Source organism: Oncorhynchus kisutch, linkage group LG14 (assembly GCF_002021735.2).
Source record: "Oncorhynchus kisutch isolate 150728-3 linkage group LG14, Okis_V2, whole genome shotgun sequence".
Lineage (NCBI taxonomy): Eukaryota > Metazoa > Chordata > Actinopteri > Salmoniformes > Salmonidae > Oncorhynchus > Oncorhynchus kisutch.
Genome location: NC_034187.2, coordinates 2513504 through 2514487, shown reverse-complemented (window position 1 = coordinate 2514487; position 984 = coordinate 2513504).

Below are 984 nucleotides of genomic sequence, written 5' to 3'. Positions count from 1 at the left end.
GCGCCATTGAGGCCATCTCCATTTTAAAGTAGTCAATTTTCTTCTTTATTGGCTGATTGCTCCCAACTCATAGGAGTCCCCGCCCAGTTGACAACTTTAAAATCGTGGAAGCCCTCATATATATATATATATTAGATGATATTAGATGATATAAGTGGACGAACGTGGCATTTCGGCAACTTGAAGAAGATAAAAAACAATTTTTATCGAAGTTGTGCCTGTTGTCCATATATATATATATATATGGACAACATATGGACAACATATGGACAACAGGCACATATATATATATATATATATATGGACAACAGGCACAACTTCGATAAAAATTGTTTTTTATCTTCTTCAAGTTGCCGAAATGCCACGTTCGTCCACTTATATCAATCAGTACATAACCTAGCCACTACGAAACTTCTATTTGATCAAATAAGCCTCATGTTGCAAATGCCTAATTACATTTTTGGATTAACAAAATTCAACACGCTCTTATTGAACTCAATACAAAAATACCTCACTTCGTGGACACATTTTTGCCTGAATAAAACCTCTCACTTCGCCTCTTCCTTTCTGGTTTAACCCAAAAGACTCTAGAATTTTCCGTTTCCATCTACGCAGGCCGGAACCCCTTTCTCATTGAGCCATGGCTCCGGCGGACCTGCCCTCCCGTGGGACCAAAGCCAGACGACTGGTACTTATCAACCAGCATTCACACAATGGCCAACTGTAGGAGCTATGGAAACAGAATAATATTAGGTTTAACATTAACATAAACCACTGGCGAAACTGTTGTGTACGTTAAAGTCTCATTGGAAATGCGACATTAGAATTTGTCCGCTTTCTTAGTGCAAACCTAGCACTTATATAACGCCAATAAAAATGTAAACAATAATTCAACATAAATAGGATCTAAGTCCTTCTATTTCCAAAAAGATACAGCCCAGGAAAAAGTATGACTCCATTACCAAGTTATAACAGCTTCCAAAA